Raw genomic sequence first — 19384 nt, 5'->3', positions numbered from 1 at the left:
TTGGTAGCTTGGGTGTCTAGGTATCTGATGAATAGAGAGCAGTATGTCTTGATTGATGGTCATGCCTCGAGCTGTCTTCCTGTCACATCCGGAGTGCCTCAAGGTAGTGTTCTGGGGCCGTTGCTTTTTCTGGTATACATCAATGATATCGTCACTGTAGTTACACCCACCACTCATGTCCGGCTGTTTGCAGATGACTGTATTTTATTCCGTGAAATCTCCAGCATGCAAGATCAAATAGAACTTAACACAAACCTGGACAATATATACAGTTGGTGCAGGGATTGGGGCATGGTTGTCAATGCAGAGAAAACTGCTTCCCTCCGCATAACGCGCAAAAAATCTCCATTCCAATTTCAGTACACACTGGGATCATGCGCGGTGAACCAAGTCAACAGCTTCAAATACTTAGGCGTAACGTTCACTAGTAATCTTTCCTGGAACTTGCACATAGAAAACATCTGCTCCTCCGCTTTTCGAAAACTGTGTTTCTTGAGACACAAACTTCGTAATTCGCCTCCAAGTGTTAAACTTCTTTGCTACCATTCATACGTTAGACCAAAACTTGAGTATGCTGCTGTAGTATGGGACCCGTATACCAAAAATAACATTGATAAATTGGAAAAGATTCAGAGGAAAGCTGTCAGGTTCATTTTTTCAAAATTTCGTCGCACGGATTCTCCCTCTGAATTAATGATTGCCAATAACATTCCCAAGCTTCAGTTAAGAAGACAAAAATTTCGTCTCGATTTCCTCTGCTCACTTACTAAACATGAATTGGCTATCGACCCCTCCCTGTATATATCCGCCCTGACCACAAAACACACGCGGCACTATAACCCTAGATCGCTAACACCATACCAAGCGCATACCGATACTTTTAAATTTTCATTTTTCCCGCGTACCGTCGCTGAATGGAATTCCATTGCTGAGCCATACTTATTAGATACTGTATAGCCCCATTTTTTGTTAGTGTTGTTAATTGTGTGTGGGATTGACAATGCAATGTCCGCCATTTCATTTTTGTCCCTTTTGCTATTTTTGTATTATTGTGCTATTCAAGTGCTCGTCCTGCCAGGACCACAACTGTGGTCTGCAGTATGTAATAAATAAATAAATAAATAAATAAAATTTGTTTGATGCACAAGTGGCCTATGCATGCATTCATTTAGTATCATGTAATGCTCTTCTGCTCACGCTGGCTTTACCGCAGTTCTTTCGCGATGCAGTGAAGCCTAATCATCCTTTCGTCTCCCTGAAACGGACGTGCCAAGATGCATATTTGGCCTGAGCAGTCGCAAACGCTTATACTTGTTTGATGCACAAGTGGCCTGTATATGCCATAATTTCGTATCATGTAATGCTCTCCTGCTAATGCTGGCTTTACCGCAGTGCTTTCGCGATGCAGTGAAGCCTAATCATTCTTTTGTCTCCCTGAAACGAACGTGCCAACATGTATATTTGGCATGAGAAGTTCCAAATGCTTATATTTGTTTGATGCACAAGTGGCCTATGCATGCGTTCATTTGCTATCATGTTCGTATCATGTATTGCTTTTCCGCTCAGGCTGGCTTTATCGCAGTGCTTTCGCGATGTAGTGAAGCTTAATCATCTTTTGGTAATTGTCTTTTTTTCTCCCTGAAACGTACGTGCCAAGATGCATATTTGGCCTGATCAGTCGCAAATGCTTATATTTTGTGATGCACACGTGGCCTGTATATGCATTCATTTCGTATCATGTAGTGCTCTTCTGCTCACGCTGGCTTTACCGCAGTGCTTTCGCAATGCAGTGAAGCCTAATTATCTTTTAATAATTGTCTTTTTGTCTCCCTGAAACGGACGTGCCAAGATGCATATTTGGCCTGAGCAGTCGCAAATGCTTATATTTGTTTGGTGCACAAGTGGCCTGTATATGCATTCATTTCCTATCATGTAATGCTCTTCGGCTCACGCTGGCTTTACCGCAGTGCTTTCGCGTTGCAGTGAAGCCTAATTATCTTTTAATAATTGTCTTTTTGTCTCCCTGAAACGGACGTGCCAAGATGCATATTTGGCCTGAGCAGTCGCAAATGCTTATATTTGTTTGGTGCACAAGTGGCCTGTATTTGCATTCATTTCGTATCATGTAATGCTCGTCGGCTCACGCTGGCTTTACCGCAGTGCTTTCGCGTTGCAGTGAAGCTTAATTATCTTTTAATAATTGTCTTTTTGTCTCCCTGAAACGGACGTGCCAAGATGCATATTTGGCCTGAGCAGTCGCAAATGCTTATATTTGTTTGGTGCACAAGTGGCCTGTATATGCATTCATTTCGTATCATGTAATGCTCTTCGGCTCACGCTGGTTTTACCGCAGTGCTTTCGCTATGCAGTGAAGATTATTCATCTTTTGGTAATTGTCTTTTTGTCTCCCTGAAACGGACGTGCCAAGATGCATATTTGGCCTGAGCAGTCGCAAATGCTTATATTTGTTTGATGGACAAGTTGCCTGTATATGCATTCATTTCGTATCATGTAATGCCCTTCTGCTCACGCTGGCTTTACCGCAGTTCTTTCGCGATGCAGTGAAGCCTAATCAACCTTTCGTCTCCCTGAAACGGACGTGCCAAGATGCATATTTGGCCTGAGCAGTCGCAAACGCTTATATTTGTTTGATGCACAAGTGGCCTGTATATGCCATAATTTCGTATCATGTAATGCTCTCCTGCTAATGCTGGCTTTACCGCAGTGCTTTCGCGATGCAGTGAAGCCTAATCATTCTTTTGTCTCCCTGAAACGAACGTGCCAACAATTATATTTGGCATGAGAAGTTCCAAATGCTTATATTTGTTTGATGCACAAGTGGCCTGTGCATGCGTTCATTTGCTATCATGTTCGTATCATGTATTGCTTTTCCGCTCAGGCTGGCTTTATCGCAGTGCTTTCGCGATGTAGTTAAGCTTAATCATCTTTTGGTAATTGTCTTTTTCTCTCCCTGAAACGTACGTGCCAAGATGCATATTTGGCCTGATCAGTCGCAAATGCTTATATTTTGTGATGCACAAGTGGCCTGTATATGCATTAATTTCGTATCATGTAGTGCTCTTCTGCTCACGCTGGCTTTACCGCCGTGCTTTCGCAATGCAGTGAAGCTTAACTATCTTTTAATAATTGTCTTTTTGTCTCCCTGAAACGGACGTGCCAAGATGCATATTTGGCCTGAGCAGTCGCAAATGCTTATATTTGTTTGGTGCACAAGTGGCCTGTATATGCATTCATTTCGTATCATGTAATGCTCTTCGGCTCACACTGGCTTTACCGCAGTGCTTTCGCGTTGCAGTGAAGCTTAATTATCTTTTAATAATTGTCTTTTTTGTCTCCCTGAAACGGACGTGCCAAGATGCATATTTGGCCTGAGCAGTCGCAAATGCTTATATTTGTTTGGTGCACAAGTGGCCTGTATAAGCATTTATTTCGTATCATGTAATGCTCTTCGGCTCACGCTGGCTTTACCGCAGTGCTTTCGCGATGCAGTGAAGATTATTCATCTTTTGGTAATTGTCTTTTTGTCTCCCTGAAACGGACGTGCCTAGATGCATATTTGGCCTGAGCAGTCACAAATGCTTATATTTGTTTGATGGACAAGTTGCCTGTATATGCATGCATTTCGTATCAAGTAATGCTCTTCTGCTCACGCTGGCTTTACCGCAGTGCTTTCGCGATGCAGTGAAGCCTCATCATCCTTTTGTCTCCCTGAAACGGACGTGCCAAGTTGTATATTTGGCATGAGCAGTTGCAAATGCTTATATTTTTGATGCACAAGTGGCCCGTGCATGCGTTCATTTCGTATCATGTAATGCTCTTCTGCTCACGCTGGCTTTACCGCAGTGCTTTCGCGAAGCAGTGAAGCCTAATCATCCTTTTGTCTCCCTGAAACGGACGTGCCAAGATGCATATTCGGCCTGAGCAGTCGCAAATGCTTATATTTGTTTGATGCCCAAGTGGCCTGTATATGCATTCATTTCGTATCATGTAATCCTCTTCTGCTAACGCCCCGCCGCGGTGGTCTAGTGGCTAAGGTACTCGGCTGCTGACCCGCAGGTCGCGGGTTCAATTCCCGGCTGCGGCGGCTGCATTTCCGATGGAGGCGGAAATGTTGTAGGCCCGTGTGCTCAGATTTGGGCGCACGTTAAAGAACCCCGGGTGGTCGAAATTTCCGGAGCCCTCCACTACGGCGTCTCTCATAATCATATGGTGGTTTTGGGACATTAAACCCCACAAATCAATCAATCAATCTTCTGCTAACGCTGGCTTTATCGCAGTGCTTTCGCGATGCAGTGAAGCTTAATCGTCCTTTTGTCTCCCTGAAACGGACGTGCCAAGATGTACATTTGACATGAGCAGTGTCAAATTCTTATATTTGTTTGATGCACAAGTGGCTTGTTCATGCGTTCATTTCCTAACATGTTCGTATCATGTAATGCTCTTCTGCTAACGCTGGCTTTACCGCAGTGCTTTCGCGATGCAGTGAAGCTTAATCGTCCTTTTGTCTCCCTGAAACGGACGTGCCAAGATGTATATTTGGCATGAGCAGTTGCACATGCTTATATTTGTTTGATGCACAAGTGGCCTGTATATGCATTCATTTCGTATCATGTAATCCTCTTCTGCTAACGCCCCGCCGCGGTGGTCTAGTGGCTAAGGTACTCGGCTGCTGACCCGCAGGTCACGGGTTCGATTCCCGGCTGCGGCGGCTGCATTTCCGATGGAGGCGGAAATGTTCTGGCCCGTGTGCTCAGATTCGGGCGCACGTTCAAGAACCCCAGGTGGTCGAAATTTCCGGAGCCCTCCACTACGGCGTCTCTCATATTCATATGGTGGTTTTGGGACGTTACACCCCACAAATCAATCAATCAATCTTCTGCTAACGCTGGCTTTATCGCAGTGCTTTCGCGATGCAGTGAAGCTTAATCGTCCTTTTGTCTCCCTGAAACGGACGTGCCAAGATGTATAGTTTGCATGATTACTCACAAATGCTTATGATTGTTTGATGCACAAAAGGCTTGTTTATGCATTCATTTCGTATCATGTAAAGCTCTTCTGCTCACGCTGGCTTTACCTCACTGCTTTCGCGATGCAGTGAAGCTTAATCATCCTTTTACCTCCCTGAAACGGACGTGCCAAAATGTACATTTGACATGAGCATTGTCAAATGCTTATATTTGTTTGATGCACAAGTGGCTTGTTCATGCGTTCATTTCCTAACATGTTCCTATCATGTAATGCTCTTCTGCTAACGCTGGCTTTACCGCAGTGCTTTCGCGATGCAGTGAAGCCTAATCATCCTTTTGTCTCCCTGAAACGGACGTGCCAAGATGTATATTTGGCATGAGCAGTTGCACATGCTTATATTTTTTTATGCACAAGTGGCCTGTGCATGCGTTCATTTCCTATCATGTTCGTATCATGTAATGCTCTTCTGCTCAAGCTGACTTTACCGCACTGCTTTCACGATGAAGTGAAGCCTAATCATCTTTTGGTAATTGTCTTTTTGTCTTCCTGAAACGGACGTGCCAAGATGCATATTTGGCGTGAGCAGTCACAAATGCTTATATTTGTTTGATACACAAGTGGCCCGTGCATGCTTTCATTTCGTATCATGTAATGCTCTTCTGCTCACGCTGGCTTTACCGCAGTGCTTTCGCGATGCAGTGAAGCCTCATCATCCTTTTGTCTCCCTGAAACGGACGTCCCAAGTTGTATATTTGGCATGAGCAGTTGCAAATGCTTATATTTTTGATGCACAAGTGGCCCGTGCATGCGTTCATTTCGTATCATGTAATGCTCTTCTGCTCACGCTGGCTTTACTGCAGTGCTTTCGCTATGGAGTGAAGCCTAATCATCTTTTGGTAATTGTCCTTTTGTCTTCCTGAAACGGACGTGCCAAGATGCATATTCGGCCTGAGCAGTCGCAAATGCCTATATTTGTTTGATCCACAATTCGCCTGTATATGCATTCGTTTCGTATCATGTAATGCTCTTCTGCTCACGCTGGCTTTACCGCAGTGCTTTCGCGATGCAGTGAAGCCTAATCATCCTTTGGTCTCCCTGAAACGGACGTGCCAAGATGCATATTCGGCCTGAGCAGTCGCAAATGCTTATATTTGTTTGATGCCCAAGTGGCCTGTATATGCATTCATTTCGTATCATGTAATCCTCTTCTGCTAACGCCCCGCCGCGGTGGTCTAGTGGCTAAGGGACTCGGCTGCTGACCCGCAGGTCGCGGGTTTGATTCCCGGCTGCGGCGGCTGCATTTCCGATGGAGGCGGAAATGTTGTAGGCCCGTGTGCTCAGATTTGGGCGCACGTTAAAGAACCCCAGGTGGTCGAAATTTCCGGAGCCCTCCACTACGGCGTCTCTCATAATCATATGGTGTTTTGGGACGTTGAACCCCACAAATCAATCAATCAATCTTCTGCTAACGCTGGCTTTACCGCAGTGCTTTCGCCGTGCAGTGAAGCCTAATCATGTTTTGGTAATTGTCTTTTTGTCTCCCTGAAACGGACGTGCCAAGATGCATATTTGGCCTGAGCAGTCGCAAATGCTTATATTTTGTGATGCACAAGTGGCCTGTATATGCATTCATTTCGTATCATGTAATGCTCTTCTGCTCACGCTGGCTTTACCGCAGTGCTTTCGCGTTGCAGTGAAGCTTAATTATCTTTTAATAATTGTCTTTTTGTCTCCCTGAAACGGACGTGCCCAGATGCATATTTGGCCTGAGCAGTCGCAAATGCTTATATTTGTTTGGTGCACTAGTGGCCTGTATATGCATTCATTTCGTATCATGTAATGCTCTTCGGCTCACGCTGGCTTTACCGCAGTGCTTTCGCGATGCAGTGAAGATTATTCATCTTTTGGTAATTGTCTTTTTTTCTCCCTGAAACGGACGTGCCTAGATGCATATTTGGCCTGAGCAGTCACAAATGCTTATATTTGTTTGATGGACAAGTTGCCTGTATATGCATTCATTTCGTATCAAGTAATGCTCTTCTGCTCACGCTGGCTTTACCGCAGTGTTTTCGCGATGCAGTGAAGCCTCATCATCCTTTTGTCTCCCTGAAACGGACGTGCCAAGTTGTATATTTGGCATGAGCAGTTGCAAATGCTTATATTTTTGATGCACAAGTGGCCCGTGCATGCGTTCATTTCGTATCATGTAATGCTCTTCTGCTCACGCTGGCTTTACTGCAGTGCTTTTTCTATGCAGTGAAGCCTAATCATCTTTTGGTAATTGTCTTTTTGTCTTCCTGAAACGGACGTGCCAAGATGCATATTCGGCCTGAGCAGTCGCAAATGCCTATATTTGTTTGATCCACAATTGGCCTGTATATGCATTCATTTCGTATCATGTAATGCTCTTCTGCTCACGCTGGCTTTACCGCAGTGCTTTCGCGATGCAGTGAAGCCTAATCATCCTTTTGTCTCCCTGAAACGGACGTGCCAAGATGCATATTCGGCCTGAGCAGTCGCAAATGCTTATATTTGTTTGATGCCCAAGTGGCCTGTATATGCATTCATTTCGTATCATGTAATCCTCTTCTGCTAACGCCGCGCCGCGGCGGTCTAGTGGCTAAGGTACTCGGTTGCTGACCCGCAGGTCGCGGGTTCGATTCCCGGCTGCGGCGGCTGCATTTCCGATGGAGGCGGAAATGTTGTAGGCCCGTGTGCTCAGATTTGGGCGCACGTTAAAGAACCCCAGGTGGTCGAAATTTCCGGAGCCCTCCACTACGGCGTCTCTCATAATCATATGGTGGTTTTGGGACGTTAAACCCCACAAATCAATCAATCAATCTTCTGCTAACGCTGGCTTTACCGCACTGTTTCGCGATGCAGTGAAGCTTAATCATCCTTTTACCTCCCTGAAACGGACATGCCAAGATGTACATTTGACATGAGCAGTGTCAAATGCTTATATTTGTTTGATGCACAAGTGGCTTGTTCATGCGTTCATTTCCTAACATGTTCCTATCATGTAATGCTCTTCTGCTAACGCTGGCTTTACCGCAGTGCTTTCGCGATGCAGTGAAGCCTAATCATCCTTTTGTCTCCCTGAAACGGACGTGCCAAGATGTATATTTGGCATGAGCAGTTGCACATGCTTATATTTGTTTGATGCACAAGTGGCCTGTGCATGCGTTCATTTCCTATCATGTTCATATCATGTAATGCTCTTCAGCTCAAGCTGACTTTACCGCACTGCTTTCACGATGAAGTGAAGCCTAATCATCTTTTGGTAATTGTCTTTTTGTCTTCCTGAAACGGACGTGCCAAGATGCATATTTGGCCTGAGCAGTCACAAATGCTTATATTTGTTTGATACACAAGTGGCCCGTGCATGCTTTCATTTCGTATCATGTAATGCTCTTCTGCTCACGCTGGCTTTACCGCAGTGCTTTCGCGATGCAGTGAAGCCTCATCATTCTTTTGTCTCCCTGAAACGGACGTGCCAAGTTGTATATTTGGCATGAGCAGTTGCAAATGCTTATATTTTGATGCACAATTGGCCCGTGCATGCGTTCATTTCGTATCATGTAATGCTCTTCTGCTCACGCTGGCTTTACTGCAGTGCTTTCGCTATGCAGTGAAGCCTAATCATCTTTTGGTTATTGTCTTTTTGTCTTCCTGAAACGGACGTGCCAAGATGCATATTTGGCCTGAGCAGTCACAAATGCTTATATTTGTTTGATACACAAGTGGCCCGTGCATGCTTTCATTTCGTATCATGTAATGCTCTTCTGCTCACGCTGGCTTTACCGCAGTGCTTTCGCGATGCAGTGAAGCCTCATCATTCTTTTGTCTCCCTGAAACGGACGTGCCAAGTTGTATATTTGGCATGAGCAGTTGCAAATGCTTATATTTTGATGCACAATTCGCCTGTATATGCATTCATTTCGTATCATGTAATGCTCTTCTGCTCACGCTGGCTTTACCGCAGTGCTTACGCAATGCAGTGAAGCCTAATCATCCTTTGGTCTCCCTGAAACGGACGTGCCAAGATGCATATTCGGCCTGAGCAGTCGCAAATGCTTATATTTGTTTGATGCACAAGTGGCCTGTATATGCATTCAATTCGTATCATGTAATCCTCTTCTGCTAACGCCCCGCCGCGGTGGTCTAGTGGCTAAGGTACTCGGCTGCTGACCCGCAGGTCGCGGGTTCGATTCCCGGCGGCGGCGGCTGAATTTCCGATGGAGGCGGAAATGTTGTAGGCATGTGTGCTCAGATTCGGGCGCACGTTTAAGAACCCCAGGTGGTCGAAATTTCCGGAGCCCTCCACTACGGCGTCTCTCATAATCATATGGTGGTTTTGGGACGTTAAACCCCACAAATCAATCAATCAATCTTCTGCTAACGCTGGCTTTATCGCAGTGCTTTCGCGATGCAGTGAAGCTTAATCGTCCTTTTGTCTCCCTGAAACGGACGTGCCAAGATGTATATTTGGCATGATTAGTCACAAATGCTTATATTTGTTTGATGCACAAAAGGCTTGTTTATGCATTCATTTCGTATCATGTAAAGCTCTTCTGCTCACGCTGGCTTTACCTCACTGCTTTCGCGATGCAGTAAAGCTTAATCATCCTTTTACCTCCCTGAAAAGGACGTGCCAAAATGTACATTTGACATGAGCAGTGTCAAATGCTTATATTTGTTTGATGCACAAGTGGCTTGTTCATGCGTTCATTTCCTAACATGTTCCTATCATGTAATGCTCTTCTGCTAACGCTGGCTTTACCGCAGTGCTTTCGCGATGCAGTGAAGCCTAATCATCCTATTGTCTCCCTGAAACGGACGTGCCAAGATGTATATTTGGCATGAGCAGTTGCACATGCTTATATTTGTTTGATGCACAAGTGGTCTGTGCATGCGTTCATTTCCTATCATGTTCGTATCATGTAATGCTCTTCTGCTCAAGCTGACTTTACCGCACTGCTTTCACGATGAAGTGAAGCCTAATCATCTTTTGGTAATTGTCTTTTTGTCTTCCTGAAACGGACGTGCCAAGATGCATATTTGGCCTGAGCAGTCACAAATGCTTATTTTTGTTTGATACACAAGTGGCCCGTGCATGCTTTCATTTCGTATCATGTAATGCTCTTCTGCTCACGCTGGCTTTACTGCAGTGCTTTCGCGATGCAGTGAAGCCTCATCATCCTTTTGTCTCCCTGAAACGGACGTGCCAAGTTGTATATTTGGCATGAGCAGTTGCAAATGCTTATATTTTTGATGCACAAGTGGCCCGTGCATGCGTTCATTTCGTATCATGTAATGCTCTTCTGCTCACGCTGGCTTTACTGCAGTGCTTTCGCTATGGAGTGAAGCCTAATCATCTTTTGGTAATTGTCTTTTTGTCTTCCTGAAACGGACGTGCCAAGATGCATATTCGGCCTGAGCAGTCGCAAATGCCTATATTTGTTTGATCCACAATTCGCCTGTATATGCATTCATTTCGTATCATGTAATGCTCTTCTGCTCACGCTGGCTTTACCGCAGTGCTTTCGCGATGCAGTGAAGCCTAATCATCCTTTTGTCTCCCTGAAACGGACGTGCCAAGATGCATATTCGGCCTGAGCAGTCGCAAATGCTTATATTTGTTTGATGCACAAGTGACCTGTATATGCATTCATTTCGTATCATGTAATCCTCTTCTCCTAACGCCCCGCCGCGGTGGTGTAGTGGCTAAGGTACTCGGCTGCTGACCCGCAGGTCACGGGTTCGATTCCCGGCTGCGGCGGCTGCATTTCCGATGGAGGCGGAAATGTTGTATGCCCGTGTGCTGAGATTCGGGCGCACGTTTAAGAACCCCAGGTGGTCGAAATTTCCGGAGCCCTCCACTACGGCGTCTCTCATATTCATATGGTGGTTTTGGGACGTTACACCCCACAAATCAATCAATCAATCTTCTGCTAACGCTGGCTTTATCGCAGTGCTTTCGCGATGCAGTGAAGCTTAATCGTCCTTTTGTCTCCCTGAAACGGACGTGCCAAGATGTATAGTTTGCATGATTAGTCACAAATGCTTATGATTGTTTGATGCACAAAAGGCTTGTTTATGCATTCATTTCGTATCATGTAAAGCTCTTCTGCTAACGCGGGCTTAACCGCAGTGCTTTCGCGATGCAGTGAAGCTTAATCATCCATTTGTGTCCCTGCAACCGACGTGCCAAAATGTCTATTTGGCATGAGCTGTTGCAAATGCTTATATTTGTTTGATGCACAAGTGGCCTGTGCATGAGTTCATTTCCTATCATGTTCGTATCATGTAATGCTCTTCTACTCACGGTGGCTTTATCGCAGTGCTTTCGCGATGCAGTGAAGCTTAATCGTCCTTTTGTCTCCCTGAAACGGACGTGCCAAGATGTATATTTGGCAGGATTAGTCACAAATGCTTATATTTGTTTGATGCACAAAAGGCTTGTTTATGCATTCATTTCGTATCATGTAAAGCTCTTCTGCTCACGCTGGCTTTACCTCACTGCTTTCGCGATGCAGTGAAGCTTAATCATCCTTTTACCTCCCTGATACGGACGTGCCAAGATGTACATTTGACATGAGCAGTGTCAAATGCTTATATTTGTTTGATGCACAAGTGGCTTGTTCATGCGTTCATTTCCTAACATGTTCCTATCATGTAATGCTCTTCTGCTCTCGCTGGCTTTACCGCAGTGCTTTCGCGATGCAGTTAAGCTAAATCATTCTTTTCTCTCCCTGAAACGGACGTGCCTAGATGCATATTTGGCCTGAGCAGTCACAAATGCTCATATTTGTTTGATGGACAAGTTGCCTGTATATGCATTCATTTCGTATCAAGTATTGCTCTTCTGCTCACGCTGGCTTTACCGCAGTGCTTTCGCGATGCAGTGAAGCCTCATCATCCTTTTGTCTCCCTGAAACGGACGTGCCAAGTTGTATATTCGGCCTGAGCAGTCGCAAATGCCTATATTTCTTTCATCCACAATTGGCCTGTATATGCATTCATTTCGTATCATGTAATGCTCTTCTGCTCACGCTGGCTTCACCGCAGTGCTTTCGCGATGCAGTTAAGCTTAATCATTCTTTGGCTCCCTGAAACGGACGTGCCAAGATGTATATTTATAGCCTGAGCAGTCGCAAATGCTTATATTTGTTTCATGCACAAGTGGCCCGTGCATGCGTTCATTTCGTATCATGTAATGCTCTTCTGCTCACGCTGGCTTTACTGCAGTGCTTTCGCTATGCAGTGAAGCCTAATCATCTTTTGGTAATTGTCTTTTTGTCTTCCTGAAACGGACGTGCCAAGATGCATATTCGGCCTGAGCAGTCGCAAATGCCTATATTTGTTTGATCCACAATTGGCCTGTATATGCATTCATTTCGTATCATGTAATGCTCTTCTGCTCACGCTGGCTTTACCGCAGTGCTTTCGCGATGCAGTGAAGCCTAATCATCCTTTTGTCTCCCTGAAACGGACGTGCCAAGATGCATATTCGGCCTGAGCAGTCGCAAATGCTTATATTTGTTTGATGCCCAAGTGGCCTGTATATGCATTCATTTCGTATCATGTAATCCTCTTCTGCTAACGCCCCGCCGCGGCGGTCTAGTGGCTAAGGTACTCGGTTGCTGACCCGCAGGTCGCGGGTTCGATTCCCGGCTGCGGCGGCTGCATTTCCGATGGAGGCGGAAATGTTGTAGGCCCGTGTGCTCAGATTTGGGCGCACGTTAAAGAACCCCAGGTGGTCGAAATTTCCGGAGCCCTCCACTACGGCGTCTCTCATAATCATATGGTGGTTTTGGGACGTTAAACCCCACAAATCAATCAATCAATCTTCTGCTAATGCTGGCTTTACCGCACTGCTTTCGCGATGCAGTGAAGCTTAATCATCCTTTTACCTCCCTGAAACGGACATGCCAAGATGTACATTTGACATGAGCAGTGTCAAATGCTTATATTTGTTTGATGCACAAGTGGCTTGTTCATGCGTTCATTTCCTAACATGTTCCTATCATGTAATGCTCTTCTGCTCTCGCTGGCTTTACCGCAGTGCTTTCGCGATGCAGTTAAGCTAAATCATTCTTTTCTCTCCCTGAAACGGACGTGCCTAGATGCATATTTGGCCTGAGCAGTCACAAATGCTCATATTTGTTTGATGGACAAGTTGCCTGTATATGCATTCATTTCGTATCAAGTATTGCTCTTCTGCTCACGCTGGCTTTACCGCAGTGCTTTCGCGATGCAGTGAAGCCTCATCATCCTTTTGTCTCCCTGAAACGGACGTGCCAAGTTGTATATTTGGCATGAGCAGTTGCAAATGCTTATATTTTTGATGCACAAGTGGCCCGTGCATGCGTTCATTTCGTATCATGTAATGCTCTTCTGCTCACGCTGGCTTTACTGCAGTGCTTTCGCTATGCAGTGAAGCCTAATCATCTTTTGGTAATTGTCTTTTTGTCTTCCTGAAACGGATGTACCAAGATGCATATTCGGCCTGAGCAGTCGCAAATGCCTATATTTCTTTCATCCACAATTGGCCTGTATATGCATTCATTTCGTATCATGTAATGCTCTTCTGCTCACGCTGGCTTCACCGCAGTGCTTTCGCGATGCAGTTAAGCTTAATCATTTTTTGGCTCCCTGAAACGGACGTGCCAAGATGTATATTTAGCCTGAGCAGTCGCAAATGCTTATATTTGTTTCATGCACAAGTAGCCTGTATATGCATTCATTTCGTATGATGTAATGCTCTTCTGCTCACGCTGGCGTTACCGCAGTGCTTTCACGATGCAGTGAAGCTTAATCATCCTTTTGTCTCCCTGAAATGGACGTGCCAAGATGTATATTTGGCCTGAGCAGTCGCAAATGCTTATAATTGTTTCATGCACAAGTGGCCCGTGCATGCATTCACTTCGTATCATGTAATGTTCTTCTGCTCCCGCTGGCTTTACCGCAGTGCTTTCGCGTTGCAGTGAAGCTTAATTATCTTTTAATAATTGTCTTTTTGTCTCCCTGAAACGGACGTGCCAAGATGCATATTTGGCCTGAGCAGTCGCAAATGCTTATATTTGTTTGGTGCACAAGTGGCCTGTATATGCATTCATTTCGTATCATGTAATGCTCTTCGGCTCACGCTGGCTCTACCGCAGTGCTTTCGCGATGCAGTGAAGATTATTCATCTTTTGGTAATTGTCTTTTTTTCTCCCTGAAACGGACGTGCCTAGATGCATATTTGGCCTGAGCAGTCACAAATGCTTATATTTGTTTGATGGACAAGTTGCCTGTATATGCATTCATTTCGTATCAAGTAATGCTCTTCTGCTCACGCTGGCTTTACCGCAGTGTTTTCGCGATGCAGTGAAGCCTCATCATCCTTTTGTCTCCCTGAAACGGACGTGCCAAGTTGTATATTTGGCATGAGCAGTTGCAAATGCTTATATTTTTTATGCACAAGTGGCCCGTGCATGCGTTCATTTCGTATCATGTAATGCTCTTCTGCTCACGCTGGCTTTACCGCAGTGCTTTCGCGATGCAGTGAAGCCTAATCATCCTTTTGTCTCCCTGAAACGGACGTGCCAAGATGCATATTCGGCCTGAGCAGTCGCAAATGCTTATATTTGTTTGATGCCCAAGTGGCCTGTATATGCATTCATTTTGTATCATGTAATCCTCTTCTGCTAACGCCCCGCCGCGGCGGTCTAGTGGCTAAGGTACTCGGCTGCTGACCCGCAGGTCGCGGGTTCGATTCCCGGCTGCGGCGGCTGCATTTCCGATGGAGGTGGAAATGTTGTAGGCCCGTGTGCTCAGATTTGGGCGCACGTTAATGAACCCCAGGTGGTCGAAATTTCCGGAGCCCTCCACTACGGCGTCTCTCATAATCATATGGTGGTTTTGGGACGTTAAACCCCACAAATCAATCAATCAATCTTCTGCTAACGCTGGCTTTATCGCAGTGCTTTCGCGATGCAGTGAAGCTTAATCGTCCTTTTGTCTCCCTGAAACGGACGTGCCAAGATGTATATTTGGCATGATTAGTCACAAATGCTTATATTTGTTTGATGCACAAAAGGCTTGTTTATGCATTCATTTCGTATCATGTAAAGCTCTTCTGCTCACGCTGGCTTTACCTCACTGCTTTCGCGATGCAGTGAAGCTTAATCATCCTTTTACCTCCCTGAAACGGACGTGCCAAAATGTACATTTGACATGAGCATTGTCAAATGCTTATATTTGTTTGATGCACAAGTGGCTTGTTCATGCGTTCATTTCCTAACATGTTCCTATCATGTAATGCTCTTCTGCTAACGCTGGCTTTACCGCAGTGCTTTCGCGATGCAGTGAAGCCTAATCATCCTTTTGTCTCCCTGAAACGGACGTGCCAAGATGTATATTTGGCATGAGCAGTTGCACATGCTTATATTTGTTTGATGCACAAGTGGCCTGTGCATGCGTTCATTTCCTATCATGTTCGTATCATGTAATGCTCTTCTGCTCAAGCTGACTTTACCGCACTGCTTTCACGTTGAAGTGAAGCCTAATCATCTTTTGGTAATTGTCTTTTTGTCTTCCTGAAACGGACGTGCCAAGATGCATATTTGGCGTGAGCAGTCACAAATGCTTATATTTGTTTGATACAATAGTGGCCCGTGCATGCTTTCATTTCGTATCATGTAATGCTCTTCTGCTCACGCTGGCTTTACCGCAGTGCTTTCGCGATGCAGTGAAGCCTCATCATCCTTTTGTCTCCCTGAAACGGACGTCCCAAGTTGTATATTTGGCATGAGCAGTTGCAAATGCTTATATTTTTGATGCACAAGTGGCCCGTGCATGCGTTCATTTCGTATCATGTAATGCTCTTCTGCTCACGCTGGCTTTACTGCAGTGCTTTCGCTATGGAGTGAAGCCTAATCATCTTTTGGTAATTGTCTTTTTGTCTTCCTGAAACGGACGTGCCAAGATGCATATTCGGCCTGAGCAGTCGCAAATGCCTATATTTGTTTGATCCACAATTCGCCTGTATATGCATTCATTTCGTATCATGTAATGCTCTTCTGCTCACGCTGGCTTTACCGCAGTGCTTTCGCGATGCAGTGAAGCCTAATCATCCTTTGGTCTCCCTGAAACGGACGTGCCAAGATGCATATTCGGCCTGAGCAGTCGCAAATGCTTATATTTGTTTGATGCCCAAGTGGCCTGTATATGCATTCATTTCGTATCATGTAATCCTCTTCTGCTAACGCCCCGCCGCGGTGGTCTAGTGGCTAAGGTACTCGGCTGCTGACCCGCAGGTCGCGGGTTTGATTCCCGGCTGCGGCGGCTGCATTTCCGATGGAGGCGGAAATGTTGTAGGCCCGTGTGCTCAGATTTGGGCGCACGTTAAAGAACCCCAGGTGGTCGAAATTTCCGGAGCCCTCCACTACGGCGTCTTTCATAATCATATGGTGTTTTGGGACGTTAAACCCCACAAATCAATCAATCAATCTTCTGCTAACGCTGGCTTTATCTCAGTTCTTTCGCGATGCAGTGAAGCTTAATCGTCCTTTGGTCTCCCTGAAACGGACGTGCCAAGATGTATATTTGGCATGATTAGTCACAAATGCTTATATTTGTTTGATGCACAAAAGGCTTGTTTATGCATTCATTTCGTATCATGTAAAGCTCTTCTGCTCACGCTGGCTTTACCGCACTGCTTTCGCGATGCAGTGAAGCTTAATCATCCTTTTACCTCCCTGAAACGGACGTGCCAAGATGTACATTTGACATGAGCAGTGTCAAATGCTTATATTTGTTTTATGCACAAGTGGCTTGTTCATGCGTTCATTTCCTAACATGTTCCTATCATGTAATGCTCTTCTGCTAACGCTGGCTCTACCGCAGTGCTTTCGCGATGCAGTGAAGCTTAATCATCCTTTTGTCTCCCTTAAAAGGACGTGCCAAGATGTATATTTGGCATGAGCAGTTGCACATGCTTATATTTGTTTGATGCACAAGTGGCCTGTGCATGCGTTCATTTCCTATCATGTTCGTATCATGTAATGCTCTTCTGCTCACGCTGACTTTACCGCACTGCTTTCACGATGAAGTGAAGCCTAATCATCTTTTGGTAATTGTCTTTTTGTCTTCCTGAAACGGACGTGCCAAGATGCATATTTGGCCTGAGCCGTCACAAATGCTTATATTCGTTTGATACACAAGTGGCCCGTGCATGCTTTCATTTCGTATCATGTAATGCTCTTCTGCTCACGCTGGCTTTACCGCAGTGCTTTCGCGATGCAGTGAAGCCTAATCATCCTTTTGTCTCCCTGAAACGGACGTGCCAAGATGCATATTCGGCCTGAGCAGTCGCAAATGCTTATATTTGTTTGATGCACAAGTGGCCTGTATATGCATTCATTTCGTATCATGTAATCCTCTTCTGCTAACGCCCCGCCGCGGTGGTCTAGTGGCTAAGGTACTCGGCTGCTGACCCGCAGGTCACGGGTTCGATTACCGGCTGCGGCGGCTGCATTTCCGATGGAGGCGGAAATGTTGTAGGCGCGTGTGCTCAGATTCGGGCGCACGTTTAAGAACCCCAGGTGGTCGAAATTTCCGGAGCCCTCCACTACGGCGTCTCTCGTATTCATATGGTGGTTTTGGGACGTTAAACCCCACAAATCAATCAATCAATCTTCTGCTAACGCTGGCTTTATCGCAGTACTTTCGCGATGCAGTGAAGCTTAATCGTCCTTTTGTCTCCCTGAAACGGACGTGCCAAGATGTATATTTTGCATGATTAGTCACAAATGCTTATGATTGTTTGATGCACAAAAGGCTTGTTTATGCATTCATTTCGTATCATGTAAAGCTCTTCTGCTAACGCGGGCTTTACCGCAGTGCTTTCGCGATGCAGTGAAGCTTAATCATCCATTTGTACCCTGAAACCGACGTGCCAAGATGTACATTTGACATAAGCAGTGTCAAATGCTTATATTTGTTTGATGCACAAGTGGCTTGTTCATGCGTTCATTTCCTAACATGTTCCTATCATGTAATGCTCTTCTGCTCACGCTGGCTTCACCGCAGTGCTTTTGCAATGCCGTGAAGCTTCAACATATTTTAGTATTTGTCCTTTTGCTTGCGTGAAACGGACGCGCCAAGATGCACATTTGGCCTGAGAGTTTGCAAATGCCTATATTTGTTTGATGCACAAGTGGCCTGTGCATGCATTCATTTCCTATCATGTAATGCTCTTCTGCCCACGCTTGCTTTACCGCAGTGCTTTCGCGATGCAGTGAAGCCTAATCATCCTTTTGTTTCCCTGAAACGGACGTGCCAAGATGTATATTTGGCATGAGCAGTTGCAAATGCTTTTATTTGTTTGATGCACAAGTGGCCTGTATATGCATTCATTTCGTATCATGTAGTGCTCTTCTGCTCACGCTGGCTTTACCGCAGTGCTTTCGCAATGCAGTGAAGCCTAATTATCTTTTAATAATTGTCTTTTTGTCTCCCTGAAACGGACGTGCCAAGATGCATATTTGGCCTGAGCAGTCGCAAATGCTTATATTTGTTTGGTGCACAAGTGGCCTGTATATGCATTCATTTCCTATCATGTAATGCTCTTCGGCTCACGCTGGCTTTACCGCAGTGCTTTCGCGTTGCAGTGAAGCCTAATTATCTTTTAATAATTGTCTTTTTGTCTCCCTGAAACGGACGTGCCAAGATGCATATTTGGCCTGAGCAGTCGCAAATGCTTATATTTGTTTGGTGCACAAGTGGCCTGTATTTGCATTCATTTCGTATCATGTAATGCTCGTCGGCTCACGCTGGCTTTACCGCAGTGCTTTCGCGTTGCAGTGAAGCTTAATTATCTTTTAATAATTGTCTTTTTGTCTCCCTGAAACGGACGTGCCAAGATGCATATTTGGCCTGAGCAGTCGCAAATGCTTATATTTGTTTGGTGCACAAGTGGCCTGTATATGCATTCATTTCGTATCATGTAATGCTCTTCGGCTCACGCTGGTTTTACCGCAGTGCTTTCGCTATGCAGTGAAGATTATTCATCTTTTGGTAATTGTCTTTTTGTCTCCCTGAAACGGACGTGCCAAGATGCATATTTGGCCTGAGCAGTCGCAAATGCTTATATTTGTTTGATGGACAAGTTGCCTGTATATGCATTCATTTCGTATCATGTAATGCCCTTCTGCTCACGCTGGCTTTACCGCAGTTCTTTCGCGATGCAGTGAAGCCTAATCAACCTTTCGTCTCCCTGAAACGGACGTGCCAAGATGCATATTTGGCCTGAGCAGTCGCAAACGCTTATATTTGTTTGATGCACAAGTGGCCTGTATATGCCATAATTTCGTATCATGTAATGCTCTCCTGCTAATGCTGGCTT

The sequence above is a fragment of the Rhipicephalus microplus genome, chromosome 6, assembly GCF_043290135.1.
Source record: "Rhipicephalus microplus isolate Deutch F79 chromosome 6, USDA_Rmic, whole genome shotgun sequence".
NCBI classification, from domain to species: Eukaryota; Metazoa; Arthropoda; class Arachnida; order Ixodida; family Ixodidae; genus Rhipicephalus; species Rhipicephalus microplus.
The sequence above is the reverse complement of the archived record's forward strand: the minus strand, read 5'-3'. Positions refer to the sequence as shown.